The sequence below is a fragment of the Myotis yumanensis genome, unplaced genomic scaffold, assembly GCF_028538775.1.
Source record: "Myotis yumanensis isolate MYYU_CA2020_CCGP unplaced genomic scaffold, mMyoYum1.0.hap1 SCAF_11, whole genome shotgun sequence".
NCBI lineage: Eukaryota > Metazoa > Chordata > Mammalia > Chiroptera > Vespertilionidae > Myotis > Myotis yumanensis.
In genome coordinates this window covers 59,023,603-59,041,101 of record NW_027223762.1, presented here as the reverse complement: position 1 = coordinate 59,041,101, position 17,499 = coordinate 59,023,603, and the positions used below count along the sequence as shown (strand labels likewise).

The 17,499-nt window shown below is 46.3% G+C and overlaps 1 pseudogene; it reads right to left on the bottom strand.

Annotated features, from left to right (window-relative positions):
• Nucleotides 1-607: 607 nt before the first annotated feature.
• LOC139019282 (F-box only protein 31 pseudogene) lies at nucleotides 608-2,149 on the bottom strand (annotated as a pseudogene).
• Nucleotides 2,150-17,499: the final 15,350 nt, after the last annotated feature.

Below are 17,499 nucleotides of genomic sequence, written 5' to 3'. Positions count from 1 at the left end.
GAGGGGAGCTATTTGGGGAAAAAAGAGGAACAACTGTAATAATCTGAATAATAAAGATTTAATTAAAAACAAAATAAAATGTACAATTCAGTGGTTTTTATTATATTCAGAGTTGTACAATCTAACAATTACCACTATCTACCTTTAGGCTCTTTCCTTTTTCTTTCTTTCTTTTTAAAAAGACATGCTCAGCCCTAGCTGGTTTGGCTCAGTGGATAGAGCCTGGACCTGTGGATGGGAAGACCTAAGACCATGGGAAAACACATATTGTTTTTGTGATTAATCACTATGCTTTAATTATGTTCAACTGGTAACAATGAAATTGGGGGTGGCCACAACATGAGGAACTGTATTAAAGGGTCGCGGCATTAGGAAGGTTGAGACCACTGGTCTAAGGTTTATTTCTACCTCAGTCGCTGGCTCATACCCAGCCTGGCCCAGGTCCCGGCTTGGGCAGGAGGCAAACAACTGATGTGTTTCTTTCACATGGATTATTTCTGTCTTTCCCTCTCTCCCCCACTCTCTCTAAACATCAATGGGAAAATATCCTCGGGTGAGGATTTAAAAAACAAACAAAGGTGGGTAACCTGGTCAGAAGGCCAAATCTTCAAAGTGCATGGAAGCTGCTCATCACAGGGTGTCTGGATTGAACTTTCGAGAGCAGCTCCAGGAAGGCCTGCGGGGATGGCGCCTCCACATTCTGGAAGATGTTCTGGACTCTGCCAAGCAGGATGAAGTATTTCTCCTCCAGCGAGATGAACCCGAGGTGGTTCTGATCGAACAGGATGACGACTCCAGGGAGGCGCATGAGGTTGTGGAAGCCACTTAAGATAACATTGTGCATGCCATAGAAACACATCCTGCAGGTTCGGGGGTAGTTCTGATCTCTTGAGCTCACGCCCACAGGCAGAACAAACAGAGCAGGCTGCTCCTCCGAAGCTGCAGCCCCGGACTCCCCGACGCTGGGCTGGGCGGGGCTCTGCCAGCCATGGCCCTGGCTTTCCTCAGTCCCGTCTTTTTGCTGCTGCTGCTGCTTCCAGATCACCTGCTCTTCAATCTCCCGGACCACGCGGGAGAGCTCGTTGAAGTTGCGGAAGATCAGGCCATCTCGCAGCTGGATGCCGCGCCTGAGGTGGATCTCAAACGTCCAGATTAACCCTCCCCTGATCTCGGTGACCCTGGCATACTTCCCATGGAAGCTGAGTATGGCAATCTTCTTTGGTCTGAAGCTCTCGTCTTTGAATTGGAAGAGGCCTGGCCTGATGAGGTCGCCCGGGTGGCTTGGCGGGAGGTAGAGGCGGCGGTAGGTCACCCAGTCATACTGCTGTCTGTCCTCCCGCACCAGCTCCAGCCCCTGTTCTCTCCTAATCTTCGGTGGTAAATCCATTCGGTGGTCTCTTTGGATCCACTGGATGCAGAACCTGTCCTTCTGAATCTGCAGGTGGCGGCTGTGGGAAAAGCTGTAGAAGTCATCCAGGTACTCCAGCGTGGCTGATTTTCTTTCTGTCAGGCGAATTCTAAAGGAGGGCTTGAATTGCATTGGGTCATCCACATGGGTGTTATGGGAAGGCCTGCACGTCCCACCAGTAATGCATAAGCCATCTACCACTACATTCAGCAGTGTTCCATAGTCTCTATCTAGCTGCCACAATCCCAAAATGTTTCTGTATGGGTGGAGCAGCTTGGCATAGACTTCTTGATAAGACATACCGATCGTCTTCAGGTTCTGCAAGGTTTCATGAACGCCATACTCTTCCCGGCAGCGCCATCTCCAGATGCTGTCGGTGTGCAGGATGTGGTGGAATTTGGTGCAGGCCTGGGCCAGGCTGGGCTGGTCAGTGCCCAGGAGCAAGGCGAAGATTTTCACTAGCATCTCCACTGGCAGGTCCTGCAGCGAGCAGTACGGGGGCTGCATGGGGCTCGAGATTCCTCCACTCCCCGCACAGCACTGCGCTTCCGTGTCAGCCTCGAGGTGCTTTTTTGCCAGAGCTGGCTTGCCCTCGGCCGCTGCGGTCTCAGCTGTGCCCTGACACTCCTGATGACACTGCTTGCTCTTGGCCGATGTCCTCTCAGCTGGGCCCTGACACTCCTGATGACACCGACATCCCAGCAAAGTGCCCACTCTGCAGAGGCAAGCGCACTCCTGCATGCCTCCATGCTTAACAGCCACCACAGTGTGGGCAGCCGCCCCTCAGCAGGGTTTTAAGCTGGCTGGGCCCGCCCTAGTGTCCAGCCACGCCCCCTAGGGCCTAGCTACGCCCTCTCAGAGAGGAGCCAATTGTAGGACTTTAAACCCATACCCATTAACAGTTGCCTCCCTTTCCCAGTGCCCCGCCCTGTCCTCCCACCCTAACCCCAGGCAGTCACTAATCTGCTTTCTGTAGGGAGGTGCCTCCAGGGAAATGCCTATGGGGGGGTTATGGGGGGGACATTTCCCAGAAATGCAGTAAAAAATAAACACAACTGTGGTACATCTACACAATGGAATACTACACTGCGCTAAAAAAAGAAGGAATTCTTGCCATTTGCAACAGCATGGATGGAACTGGAGAGCATTATGCGAAGGTGAAATTAGCCAGTCAGAGAAAGATATAAATACCACATGATCTCACTCCTTTGTGGAATATAAAGAACAACATAGACTGATGAACAGGGACAGATCCAAAGAGAGAGAAACAGTGATCAGACTATCAATCCCCAGAGGGAAAGTAGGAGAGGGTGGGGGTAAGGGGAAGAGATCAATCAAAGGAATGTATGCATGCATTATAAGCCAAACCAATGGACATGGACAACAGGGGGATGAGAACATGAGTGGGTGGGGAGGTTGCGGGTTATTGGGGGGATGAGGACACATTTGTAATACCTTAACCAATAAAGAAATTAAAGATTAAAAAATAAAATAAAATAAAAAACATTCATGAGAATTTTTAAAAATCGGACCCCTCGTACATTGCTGGTGAAAATGTAAAATAGCGGGGCCACGTTGGAAAACGAGAGTCACCCGATGGCCCAGAACTTCCACATCTAAGTACATACCCAAAAGAAATGGAAACATGTTCACACAAAAAACTTGTACACAATGTTCACAGCGGCGTTATTCATAAGAGCCCCAAACCGGAAACAACCGAAATACTCATCAACTGATAAATGGGTAAACAACATGTGGTATACCCACACACTAGAATATAGCATACATAAATCTTCAAAATGTTATGCTAGGTGAAAAAAGCCAGTCACAACTACGATGTCTTTAAATAGAGACACATATAAAACAAGATGATGTGCTAACTGATGGATGGGCAAGCTATGATCAGAGGCTGAAAGGAGACTAGCTCTGCCTTTTTGCAAACAATAATGTTTTAGTACTTGCTAGTATGTAGAGTGTTTCTGCTATATTATAGAACATGAAGGGAATTTACTATAAGCATGGAATATCTGTCATTTTAGTCAGAAAGTAATTTGTTTTTAGAGTGCAATGAAAAATCTATACTTGCAGAAAATAAAATTAATGGATTATGAAATAGAAACATGAACAATTTTAGGAAGAGCTTATTTATGATGTAAACACCCCAAAAGGTAAGTAAAACACTGCCCACAATCAAAGGAGATGGAGGTAAATAAAAGTGGGAAAGAGGCTTTTAAAAATATAGATTCTTATAAAGGCACTCTTCTTGAAAATCTTGTCCACAGCCTTTATAAAATTATATTAAGTCCTCACGTAACAATGTCAATAGGTTCTGGGAACTGCAGCAAAATGATGCATAATAATTACAATTTTACCACAGCCTTATTGATATATATAAAAAAAAATGAGTTAAATCCCTGGGGCAATTCATTAGTGTTATAACAAAATGTTTAGTGTTAAATAAAACATTATGCGACAACCTGTTATATGTGTCAAGAACAAATAAAAACTTTAAAAATCTCCTTCACAAATATTAGCAAAAAGCTTCAGCCATCTGTCACTTGACCAAGTAACCTTGACTTACCCATCTGCCAGAAACACAGTTTTGATCCAAGTGTTCTTTTTTATACTAGTAAGCTGTGCATTGTTGTACCTGTCTCATAGTTAAGATTTTAAAATGAAAGCTACAAGATCTCTGGTAGCATTGGTCTATATATTTTTGCATGTCTATGCATACTTATATGTTAAACATGGGTCATTTTTTCTTTCTCTGAATGGTATAGCCAAAATTCATTTTTAAAGAGCTCTATTGAGATCAAGTATATACCCTCAAAAATATAGAGACTACTAAAAACACATAATGAAAGAAAATTAAGTTTTTGTTTTATGTAAGTCTACTGTTTTCATCAGCTAGGAGGACAAAGTGTTCCTGGACTATTGGTCTGCTCTTGATAATAGATTATAAAAGGTTTTATTTATTTTGTTTTAAATGTTTAACCTTTATTCGACCTAAAAAGCAAAGACTTTGAGTCTTACCAAATGTTTGTCAAGGTCACTTGATCTAAGATAAACTTCTAGTTTAAGTTTGTTTGTTCAAATAAAGCAGGCATGTCTTTAGAGTTATTAGAATTAAATATAATACTTTATTCCACCTAGGTATACTAAAAGTCAAATAAGCTCATGTTATCTCTATTACAAAATGCGTGAGCAAGAAAGGTAACCTCATAGGTTGGATTGCCACTTCTGAGGAAGTTGAGACTCAGCTACATAAGAAGAAGCCAGTTGGCTTAAGAAAGTCAGTCCTTAAAACTGGGTCTTTTTAAAACTTACTTTATCCTAATTGGTTTGGCTCTGAAATGAATTTCAGACATTGAGAATTATCCAATATAATAAAAGGCTAATATGCACATTGGCCCCTCTACTGGGAGTTTGACCCAGGGGGCGGAGCCAGCCGGCCAAACTCTCTCATCCCCTCCCCCTGGCCCATTGAGATGGCCCCAATCAGGGTAGGCGGGCTGGACCCTTTATGTGTACAAATTTGTGCACTTGACCTCTAGTCATGCTTATAATCATTAGTCTCCTTGGTACCTCAAAAGTTGTAAACGCGTGTTCACAGCCAGTAACCACCAAGAAGATGATCTCCCTAAGATTAGAACATCAAAAAAAGAGCAAGGAGAATGACTGATTTAAAAATGTGAGCCCGACAGCATTACCTGTGAATACCCCACAGACTCAGCAAAAAAAATAATGGAGGACTCCAAATCAGTAGCACGAATCATGCCAAGGCCTTAAATATTGACCACATCTCTCTGTGTGGCTGATAATCTGATCAGAAGGAGGGGAATTGTTAAAAACAAGACAACAGGCCAAAAATGGAGTTGCTTTTACTAAGTCCCACATCACCAAAGCCAAGACTTAACCAGAAATGTACTCTTAAACCAGTCAATCAGAAATCACCTGATCAGCACTAGATAGCCCCGCACCACCCCCTAGACTAGAGAAATGTAACTTTGCCTCCAGCAGCCTACTTCTCTGCTTACTATAACATTCTTTCCCCATTCTATTCTGGCTATAAAAATGTTTCATTTTGTACAGCTTCACAGAACTCCTTTTTATCTACTAGATTGCATGCTGCCTGATTTAAATTGATCTTTGCTCAAATATGCACTTCACATGCCCTAAGTGCCAGTCACCATAGGAGAAGCCAGATCCGCCTGACTTGAAGTGAGAGCCTAGGTCTGAACTCACCACATTAGTGGACCAGGCTTCTGAGAGGAGACTCACTGTGACCGGGTTTCCAGGACTGCTGCCCTCTGGCCAGAAGGGGGCGTCATCCCGCCCCTCGCTGCTACCTGCTCTCCCCAGGAAGTCCCGCCCCTGCCGGAAGTTAGAGTCCTTGCCTCTGGAAGATGGTGGCTTTCCAGTGCTCATGGCCTCAGGAAGCACGAGGCAGGCATGGGCCCTTGGGATGGAGCGAAGCAGGCGGCAGGCGGGGCCCTAGAGCAGCTAAGCCCGCGGTGAGGAGTCCCTGCTGGGGCCTCCAAGGCCAGCCCCGTGGCGGAGCAGCACCCATTGCAGGTGGTCCATTCCCTCCCCCAGAAGGAGGCCAGGCCAGGCCAGGGTAGGGCAGGCTGGGCTCGGTCATGCTGGTGGGACCCCCGCTCTGCGAGCACCAGCTGCGTAGGGAGCCGCCTTCTGAGGTTGGGGTTCCCTCCATCCTCACCCCGCCAGGCCCGCTGCTCCCTGCAGAGTGTGACGGAGCCCGGGCCTTCCTTGTGCCCTTGTGGCTCCAGAGTTTCCCAGCGCCCGCCCCCCCACCTCCTGTGTCAGACTGGGACCCCCCCACAGCCACGTGGTTCTGGCCGGGACAGGATCGCAGGGAGATGCGGGGACAGCCGTGGGCCTGAGGTTATGGCCACTTCTCACTTCACCTTCACTCGTGGCGTGAAGGGCACCAGCAATGACAGTTCCAGGGAAGCCATTGCGGGGCCTCAGCCCATGGCAGCCCCTGAAGCCTGTGCCCAGCGAGGAGCTCTCCCGACGCTGCGCCCAGGGAACCCCAGTTCTGTGGGGCCAGGAAGGTCCTCCCGGGATGAGAGGAGCATGAAGCCCTTGGCGTGAGTCACTGAATGGCGCTTGAGTCACTTAAAAATAAAACCAGGTCTCTGCTGATTTGTGTTAAAATCCCATCGAATGAATGTAAGAGCTTAGATAACCTCAGTAACATGAACGGTATTGCTATTTTTAAATGCTAAATTAAGTTTTATTTTGAGGACATCAATTAAATTTAAAATTTGAGAAAATTTGATATAATTAAATAATCCCATTTACTTGTTTAAAACATCCAACTTGAGTGGCTGTTATGCATGAGTTTTTCTTGATATCTAAAGAATTCCAATTTCTTTTTTAAGTTATATTTGAACATAATATAGTGCCTCTTCAGGTTTATCTTTAAAAGGAGCTCAAATGGGGAGTTTACAGGTTACATTTATGTGTTAACTAAAGAATATTCCAAGTCTATAGGATCTGGCCTCTGTGAAGTCATTGTCCCATCCTGCCCATCGGTGCCTTTCTCTGGGGTCTCCTAGCATTTAGTGTTTACAGTCTAACCTGTTGAGCTCACCTGCACCCACAATTTAACTAGCCCCCACTAACCTGCTCTCCCCCCACTTTCTTTTTCCGGCTTTTGTTCCCCAATGTTTAAATCTTTCTCATCCAGTGTCTGAGTGGCTGGTCATACCTGCTAGTTGTCCGGCACAGCTATGTTCCTCCAGGCCTAGGTCTCACTTCCTGACTGGACCGTTGACATCCATCCAAGCCATCCTACTTCTCCCTCCTCCCCCTCCAGTCTCAGCCTGCAGTTCAGAATGAGTGCTGTTAGATATGCACCTTGTGCAGCATTACAGACAGAGATGCATTTGAACACTTCTAACAGTGCTGTTTTTCCAGGGAACCAGATGGCTGCTGATCAAAGCACACCACCTTGTAGGAGATGAGAGGGTGTACTTACATGGGAGGTTTGAGTGCTGTAGCAGATTGCTCTGTGGTTCATTCACCAGTCCGTGCTGTTGTGCATCAATACTGTACACTCAGACAGGTTTGCAAAGATTATGCCCTGTGGTAGTGTACACACTATCATATGGATATCTATGTGTTAATTTTTAATATGTTTTTGTTAACTTCAGAGAGAAAGGGAGAGGGAGAGAGAGAGAGAGAGGCATCAATGATGAGAAAGAATAACTGATGGGCTGCTTCCTGCATGCCCCCTATTGGGAAATGAGCCAGAAACGCTGGGGTTGTGCCCTGACTGGAATTGAACTGTGACCTCCTGGTTCATAGTTCAATGTTCAACCACTGAGCGACACTGGCCCGACTTATGCAGTAATTTTTAAAGTACTGACTCTTTCAACATAAACATCTAATTTTGTTGAAAAGAAGGATCCCTGAGAGTACCTTGCCAGCATGATTGTCAAGTGTGTGCTCACAAGGTTCATTGTTCCTGTGCTGGGACCTCCCCAGTCACAAAGCTGACTGGCAGCCATATCAGACTTTCCGTCAGCGCGGCTCTCCCTGTTTTCTCCACCCTGGTTATTCCCTGAGACAACACTCCATCCAATTGGCAGCCCTACCCAAGCTGTTTGTAGCCAATTTTCCATATGAGTGGCCTATCTTGGCTCAGGCTTTAGACTTTACTAAAATCTCAAACAAGCAGCAGCTGGCATCGAACCTATCAATAAAAGGCCCAAGACTCTGCACTAGCACCAGCCTATTTTGCTTCACAGCTGGGTCTTACATGGGCACTTCCTACCCCAAACAAATAGCAGCCATCTACCGATCTCTCTCTAGCTCCTGCTAGGTGGCCCCAGGCAGTGGCTGACTTTACACCTCTTGGAGGCCCCAAAGCCAATGAAACTGGTGGACAGCTTCATATCATAACAGATTACAGCTCTGCACATCCACAAGCAGCACACTCAAGGAGCTGACTCAGTGAGCACCAAAGCCCCACTGAAACAAGTCCTGTTCCATAGGGGTGTCCCCTGCACAGCAGCTCTTCCATTTTGGATGCAACTGGTCCTCACAGCTCATCAGCCTGGAAATCAGTTCCTCCCAGTGATGCCAACGGCAGTCAAGTCTCAACTACAACAAGACTGTGAAGAGCACACAGCACACACAGGAACATACCTAGAGTGCCCTGCTCAGGTGACTGGGGAGTCTGAGCCACTAGGCCCTACAGGAAACCTAATACACAAGTTCTCTCTACCAATTCCAGGAGACATAGTAGTTCTACCTAATATATAGAAACAAATACAGATACAGGGAAGCTGCCAAAATGCAGAGACAATGAAACATGTCACAAATGAAAGAAATGGAAGTAAGCAAACTACTGGAGACAGTGTTCAAAACAATGGTTCTAAGGTTACTCAAGGATCTTCACGAGATTTTCATGGGACTTAATGAGAGCTTCAAAGGAATTAATGAGAGATCCATGGGTCTTAGTAAGACTTTCAAGGATCTTCGTGAGAATGCCAAAGACATAAAAATAGGACCAGTCAGAAATTAAGCATATACTAAGTGAAATAAAGAATAATTTACTGGAATTCAACAGTACAGTAGAGGATTCTGAGAATCAAATAAATGATTTGGAATATGAGGAAGCAAACGACACCTAATAAGAAGAACAAAAGGGAGAAGAATAAAAAGGTATGAAGATAATGCAAGGAGCCTCTGGGACAACTTCCAGTGTACCAACATTCCCATTATGGGGGTGCTAGAAGGAGAAGAAAGAGAGAGCAAGATCTTGAAAACCTATTTGAATAAATAATGACAGAAAACTTGCCCCACATGGTGAAAGAAAGAGTCTTGCAAGTTCACGAAACACAGTAAGTCCCAAACAAGATGAATCCAAAGAGGTCCACATCATAACTAAAATGCCAAGCGTTACAGAAAAACAGGATTTTAAAAGCAGCAAGAGAAAAGCAATCAGTTACCTACAAGGGAGCACTCGTATGATTGTCAGCTGAATTCTCAACAGAAACTTTGCAGGCCAGAAGGGAGTGGCAAGAAATAATGAAAGTGATGAATAGCAAGAACCTATAACCAAGATTACTCTACCCAGCAAAGCTATCATTGAGAATTGAACGTCAGATAAAGAGCTGCACAGACAAGAAAAAGCTAAAGGAGTTTATCTCCACCAAGCCAGCATTACATGAAATGTTGAAGGTAATCTTTAAGAAGAAGAAGAGGCAGAAGAAAAAAAAGCTAAAAAAAATATGAACAACAAAATGGCAATAAATACATATCTATCAGCAACTGAATTTAAAAATCAAAATAAATGAACAAGAAATCTAATGAACAAAATAAACTGATGAATAAAATAGAATCAGAGGCATGGAAACAGAACAGACTGACAAACTCAGAGGAAAGGAGAATAGGAAGATATTAAGGAAAATCTTATATGCATATATGCATAACCTATGGACACAGACAATAGGGTGGTGAAGGCCTGGAGTGGGGTGGGATCTGGGTGGATGGGGGCCCTGGAGGGCAAAGGGGGGCATCTATAATGATCTCAGCAATAAAGATTTTCCTAAAAAACAAAACAAAACAGGATATTTAGATGTGCCCTGACTCTAATCAAACTGTGACCTCCTGGTGTCATAGGTCGATGCTAATAAATATATTAAAACTACTTAATTATGATATATACATATATAAATAAAAATAAAATATGGCCTGTGTTTCATTTATTTCTTTTTAGGTGCTACAATAAACAGTAATCACAATAGAATTTAGCTATGTTTTCCTAGCCTTTTTATATCATTCTATCTAATAAAAGGCTAATATGCAAATCAACCTAATGGCAGAAAGACCAAGCTATGACACTGTGACACCCACTGCCAATCAGGGGGCAAATGCTCAACACAGGAGCTGCCCTCTGGTGGTCAGTATGCTCCCACAGGGGGAGCAGCTCAGCCAGAAGCTGAACTCACAGCTGGCGAGTGCAGGGGCAGTGGCAGTGGCAGGAGCCTGCCTTTGCAGCAAAGCTAAGGATGTCCAACTGCCCACAGGGAGCCCCAGACTGCGAGAGGGTGCAAGCCCGGCTCAGGCCTCTAGTAGTTCCTAAAATATGACCTACAAAATTTCCTGCCTCCCACCAGAAACTGTCGCCTGTCATACCTCCTCGATTTGTTGTGTTTGTTCTGTGGCACTATTGAACACATGGCACCAGATACTGTCAGAGGGGGAGATTCAGGACATGACAAGGTATGTTCTATTTTTGACACATCTTTATATATCACTATAAACTGTATAATAAGAATCCTAGCTAATAACTTAGGTAGGGTTTCCAACAGAGTCCTCTTTCTGGTGTTGCCTTATCTTTACTTTTTTCTCTCCTTTGCTTTGTATACATGAACACATTATGGTATCTAGGGTTGTGGAGGGAAAAGAAAATAGAAAGGTTGGGACATTCTGGATTTCCCTTTTTTCAAGGTTTACGCCTGAGGATCATCTTTGGTTTTATAGAGTAACACTTTGTTAAAGGAAACTTCAAAAGCAACTGATTCTTCATATAATAATTTTTACGTTATTTGCATGAAAAGCATTTGTATCTTGAGCAAAGCACCAGTGGTAAGTCTATATAAAACCAAAGTCATTCATTTTCTGTTGCATGGGACCTGCTCTTTTAGGACTCAGCTGAGCCACAGCACAGTGCAGAGGTGTCACTGAATGCGCAGACTGTCCACTGCTCCTGTGTGAGTCACGCTTGATGATTTTGGACAGCGCTGGCATTATTGATTTTTGTAGAAAAATACATTGGACATATAGTTGGCTGTGTCACCTTAGGTTGATATTTGCTTTCTAAGAGGGCATTGAAAAGGGAATCTTTCCTATTTTTTATTTCCAATTGTGCTTTTAACTTTGTAGACATACTGGAGACTTTGTTGATTATCTCTCCCACAGGAATAATCATTGTAACACTCCTTGGAGAAAGAAAATCCAAGATAGTCTCTGTTTTCGTAAGCCCTCTAAAGCAGCAATCGCCAACCGGTGGCCCGCAGACCACTGGTGGTCCATGAGGTCCGAAAGGTGGGTGACCGCTGCTCTAAAGAGCTCAATTTTTTCCTTCCCACTTTCTTTGTATTTGCAAACTGAAGGCTGGGAAGAGGCTTTCTAAGTCATTATGTTATAAAATCTAGGTCACATATTTTTATTTCATTAAAGGGTACACACCTGTCCAGTTCTTTATCTTTTTAAAAAATATATATATATTTTATGGATATTACAAAGAGGAAGGGAAAGGGACAGAGTTAGAAACATTGATGAGAGAAAAACATCAACCAGCTGCCTCCTCACGTCCCCTACTGGGGATCGAGCCTGCGTCCAAGGTACATGCCCTTGACTGGAATCAAACCTGGGAGGGATCCTTCAGTCTGCAGGCTGACTTTTTATCCACTAAGCCAAACTGGTTAGGGCTGTCCAGTTGTGAACACTTTTGCTTTATTAATAACTTTCTCCAAGTAAGGGATTCTGACAATTTTTGTTTCTCACCTTCCCCTCTTCCTCATTCCCTTGCAAAATCCCACATGTACTTTCCACATATTTTAAGTGTAGAGATGTGTGCTAATGACTCATCATATGTTTAAAGACTATTGTTCAACTTTTCACAACTAGGAATCTGATTGTAGAGCTGTATCTATTGATTTCCAATCCAACAGCAGAACATTCTGAGGGTCTGGCTCAGATGGCAGTAAAACTGCTTGTATAAATAAAATAATTGAATTGTTGGTTTAGTTCGAGTCAAGGTATTCTCTGAAACTATTGAGAATTTTGGCAGGAATTTATAACTATTAAAATTTGAAAATTACTTTCTAAGTTTTCTAAGATCTAATAGAACCAATTTTCTTTTCATCCTAACCTGAGGATATGCTTATTGATTTTAGAGAGGGGCGGGGGGAGATACAGAGACAGAGATTGAGAGAGAGAGAGAGAGAGAGAGAGAGAGAGAGAGAGAATGAGAATGAATCATTTAGGTAAGAGAGAAACATTGATTGGTTGCCTCCCATATGCAGCCTGACTGGGGATTGAACCCACAACCTAGGTATATGGCCTGACTGGAATCAAACCCACAACCTTTCAGTGTATGGAATGATGCTCCAGCCAACATTGAGCCACAGCAGCCAGGGCATGGAACCGGGTTTCAGGAAAGAAAACCTTATATTCCTCCTAGAATTTCTGCATACCTGAGGCCCAAAGTTCAGCTAAGTCATTGAGAGTAGACGGGACACCTTGAGGCCTTTGAGTTGATTGAATGAACTATAATGTGTGCAACGTGCTCATCACTGTGCCTGGCTTGCACGCACTCTTGTGGTTTCAGCCTGCCTGACCCTGTTTTCTATGTCACTGTTACGTGTTTTCTTTAAAACAGTCCTAGTCCCATAAATTTGGCTGCATTTCTCTGAAACCTTGGCCCTGAAATTTGGAAGCAGAGAGTTTAAAATTTTAGCATCCAGTTAATATCTCATTGGCATAAGCTCATATAGGCAACCATTATTCAAATCCTGATTTGCATAATCATAAAAGAAGTAATTTTCCATATATCAAGAATCTCTAAGTTATGTGTAATTTGCTGTGTTCTCAGTTCAGGTAACTACATTTATAAATTTGTTTCCCATTTAGATCACATTTTGTTTTGCATTATTTTAAATCTCATCATGCTTCCCACAAATGAAGGCTATTAGATTTTTGGAATGTTCTATAAGAGGAATTGATTTAGGTGCTTATGAAAAAATAACACCTGTAGGTGGGCTTTTTTTTCATTTTTGTTGTTTGACTTTAAGGAATTTGTAATATTTATTGGAGCTGGATAGTTACTAAAAATGCTAATTGGTACTTTGTCCCCCCTCTATCATAAGTCCAAAGATTTCATTTACTTAAAAAAATTAAATTTATTATAAATGAAAATAAATTTTTTAGTTAACCAAAATAAAACCATTAGTAGTTTAGAAAATAATTAAAACACTTTTAGTTCATTGATTGACAGCCTAGATGTTTAAATTTGTTCTGACATACCTGCATATCTGTTCTCTAAATGTCTTTCTTGCATGTGCTAGTTTAATGCTCCTTGCACAGAAAGCTATGCACAGGCTCTTTTTGTTCAAATATTTCCCAAATATGCAGCTTTATTTTGTTCATTTTTCTTTCCTCTAAATGACTTACTAGTTACTATTCTATCAAATCGTTTTGTAGGCAGCTGACTGGTGGGTTTAGGTGTTGTAATGTAGGAACTACTAACTGGAGGGTCTCCGTTCACTGTGATGGGAAAGAGAACTCCCAAGCTGAGCTACTAGGTCAGACTTAACAAAATAAAATGAATGGTTACTTCAAAGGAACTGATCAAATTTCTGCAATTTGGCTGATGGAAAAAACAATTAAAAATGGAGATTGGCAAAATTATGTTGAAGTGGTTAATTTACATTTATAAGTACATAGGATGTAGACATAGACCTTTTATATTTCCACATATTCCATGTGCCCAGAAAGATTTTAAATTTCATAGGGAGTGTGTCATAATTTTTGTGTATTCCAAAGCACTTAGCATTGACAGGGAGCTGCCACAGCCCCTGACACAGCTGTGTTCCCTGCTAGAGCCCTTTGTAATACGGGGCCCAGAGCAGTTAGGAATACAGGCTCAAGAGCCGTTTAGAATTTGGGGCAAAGAGCCTTTTTCGAATGTGGAGCAAATAGCAGTTTAGAATGTGGTGCAAATAGCAGTTTAGAATGTGGGGTGAGGAGCCATTTGGAATGTGGGACGAGTAGCCGTTGGCAGGGCTTGGCACAGAGCTGGTGGGCACAGAGACGGTGGGCCCAGAGCCTGTGTGCATAGCGATGGACGGTGAACACAGCCTCAGGATGGACGTTACTGTCCGCGAGCTCATGGAGCTCTTTCTACAGAGTTCGTTGGTGGCGAGGGTGAGTACACCTGCCTCCCTATCCCATTGCGGGTGCCCTGGCTCCTCTCCCGCCCCCCTGAGGTCTCCACATACCCCACCGGCCTGGGCCCTGGCAGTCCTGGGACTCAGGGGTCTTCACAGGTTTCCAAACTGGGGCAGGGGTCCTGGCCTGGAGGCCTGAGGGGTTTCCTACTCTGGAGCCCATGCACCAGGTGCAGGACCCCCTGGTGCTTCCAGCCCTGGACTAAGATGAGTTCACCTGCTCCTGCCAGGGGGCTAGGCTGCGGGTCCAGGCTCTAGATGGTTTGACTCAGTGGTTAGCGTGTTGGACTGCCGACCAAAGGGTCGCAGGTTTGATTCCCCGTCAAGGGCATGTCCCTGGTTTGAAGAACGTGATGTCGGCAGTTGGAGGAGAGGCTGCCGAGTGAGGATGGAGCCGTGGGCCTGCGCTCACACCCGCAGAAAGGGGAACCAGGTGGTCTGGTGTGGCCTGTGGGGATGAGATCCAGGCTCACCGGGAAAGTATTTCAGGTTATGAAAGGTTTCCTCAAAAAATAAGATTATCATGGACCCAACCTTCTGACATAAGCGTGCCCACCCCCCCCCCCCACAGGAACTTGGTGGCTGAGGGTTAATAATGTCAGTGAGGTGGGTCAGCTGTGGGAGAGTGGGCCTAGGTCCCAGGGGGCGTGGCCTGGGAGGTGGGTGCTCTCAGGGACCCTCCACTGCTCCCTGCCCATCCTCCGCAGCACCTTACCCTTGTGTGCCCTCAGGTGACCCGCCACCAGGAGAGCCTATTTGACCTGCAGTGGTTGGAGGTCCCAGACATGGCCCTGGAGGACGTGGAGTACGTCACCAACAACATGACCTTTCGTGTCAGGAGGCTCTTAATTGAACAAGACAGATGCAGGGAGGTGTGTTTGCCGGGGGATGGTGGGGAGAGGCCTGCGTCTGGAGCCCTAGTTATGGCCCAGCTCCTCATCCTGACTTCCTCTCAAGCTGCACACTGTCTGTCCTCCTGGCCCATTTCCGAGGGGGCAGGGCGTGGCCACTTTCCCTGCAGGGCGTAGTCCCCTGAGACACCTGTGAGACGACAGAGGTTGAGCTTGGGGAACCTGCTCCATTCACTCGGCCCTTCTGTCTCACTAAACATATCCTCGCTTCTTAAAAACTCCCCACTTCCTCCTGCCTCCTTCCTGGCTTTGCAGTCTCGGCTGCCATCTTCTCTTTTACTTTCTTCCGTCTTTTGGTCATTCTTCACCACATTCTAGTGCGGGCACTGTGCCGGGCACAGGAGCACGCCGGTGAGACCCCTCTGTCTGCCCTGCTGTAGCTGGTCGTGACCCTGACCCAGGAGTGGAACACCAGCATCTGCCCCAGCGAGGACACGCAGCACCTGGCCATGGAGCTGGCAGACACCAAGGCCACGCTTCGAGGCGTCAGGCAGGAGCTGTGAGTCCCCCAGTGACCCTGGTCTTTCTGCTCTTGTGCCCTGTGTCACCACCCATTGCTTGCACATGTGGTTCACTGCCATGCGGTGCAGCAAACGGGGCAGCTCTCACAGTGCCCTGGAGTGACAGGGCTCTGCTTTGAGCTGGGTCCCTGTTGGGCCCTGGGCTAGCCCACACTCTCCCCTCCCCGGGCCTGGCCAGCAGGGTACTGCTGGGCCTTTAGGGCTCCTGCCAGTCCAAACATGGCAGACTCAGAGCAGCAGCCTGCCACTCAGCCCAGTGTGGGTGCTCCTGGCTGGAGGGAGGATGTGTCTCTCCTGTCCCGTCTGGTGGGCCTGCTCCCCCTTTTGTGCAGCTGGTGATGGCACCATGCCCACTATGTGGGACGCTGCCTGCCTTCACCTCCCTGCCAGGGGGTCTCCATGCCTGCCTGGCTGTGGAGGGAGCAGTGGCTCTGGGGGCTCCTTCCCTGCCTGCACCCTCAGAGGAAAGCTCAGGTCTGTGGTGAAGTCTGAGAGTAGCAGTGACAACTTAAAGCTCACCTTGGACTCCAGAGCGTTTTTGCAGCCCCATGTGTAGATGCCCTCCTCACGCCTAGAAGCCAGGACCCCCTCCTTCCCCGCTGTGGTCTCCCAGGTGGTGGGCTTTCTGGGTGCTTCTGAGGAACCCTCACCACATGTTCTCATCGCCCCCAGGGAGGAGAAGACGAAGCAGCTGGCGGACGCCAGGAATCAGTTGTACCAGCTGGTGCTGGAGCTGCAGGAGGCCCGGCACAATGTGAGCAGGAGGCCTATTGTGTGGGCCGGGGGTGGGGGGCTAGGACGCCCCAGTCACCGTGGCCCCAGGTCCAGGAATGTGACCTGGGACATCTCTCCTTCCCGCTCAAAGCGGCGGTGCCCGAGAGCCAGCAGTCTTGGGAGTTGCTGGGGGATGACGTGCTTCAGTGACAGCATGTGGGATCCCCACACATGGGCCTGCACATGGACCAGCTTGGCTGCCCCTGGCTTCTCCTGGGGCTGCAGGGACTTGGGACTTTCCCTGAGCCAGGTCCCCTACTTTTACCCACCTGCCAGAACATGGAGCTGGCGGCCAGCGCCCAGGCTGCCTGTGCCCCCCTCCCTGAGCTGGACTCCCTGAGGGAGAAGCCGAGCCGCATGGAGAGACTGGAGATGGAGGCGATGGGCCTCAGGCAGAAACAGAAAGACACAGTAGAGTTCTATGCATCCCGCATGAAGGTGAGGCTGACCAGTGTAGGTGGCCGGTGGGTACTTGGGTCCTGGAAGAGCGAAGAGGGGCTGCGATGTCTCCCCAGCTGGCCCTCTCCCTGCATCGCAGACTGACTGCGCGACCCCTGGGCTCCCTCTGGTAGTGGAAGGAATAGGATTGGGAATGTGGTTGAAAGGCCCTGATTCTTCTAGGACTTTTCCTCTTCCTCCTTCATGCCACAATGATGACCTTCTATTCACTAATCTTTTTCTTTAAGACTCCTTGTAATTTCTATGGCTAAATCTTACCAGGACTGCTTCCTCATCTATAAAACAGAGATAACTGTACTAGTCCGTGAGGTTTATACAACGAAAGAGGTAAAACACCTGGCATTTGGACAAGTCCCATATGAAGTTCTCCGTGGTGTAGCCCACTCGGATCCCAAGGTTATGGGTCTGTTCAGAGGAGGGTGTCAGGGCTGAGG